We start from the raw sequence: 357 nt of genomic DNA on the forward strand, positions 1-357 counted from the left end.
AGGGGAGGCCAGCTGTCACTGTGCTGTGTGTATACATTGTATACACATTCCATTTATATCTATAATGTATAGAGAGGATGTGATGTAGATACATTGTTACCAGAGCACAGGATAGCTGCCCCGTATATATATATATGGGAAGTATATAGTATATACATGGAATATGGAATAGTGTATGTAGAGGTTGGAATGTATACATTGTATCTATATATGTATATAGTATGTACACACAGCACAGTGACAGCTGTCCCCTTCATCTATGGAATGAATATAGTGTATGTAGAGGTTGGAATGTATACATTGTATATATATGTGTGTGTGTGTGTATTATATTGTGTATATGTTGGGTGTGTATAT

The sequence above is a fragment of the Nanorana parkeri genome, unplaced genomic scaffold, assembly GCF_000935625.1.
Source record: "Nanorana parkeri isolate BGI_ZX_2015 unplaced genomic scaffold, ASM93562v1 scaffold2337, whole genome shotgun sequence".
Classification (NCBI taxonomy): Eukaryota; Metazoa; Chordata; class Amphibia; order Anura; family Dicroglossidae; genus Nanorana; species Nanorana parkeri.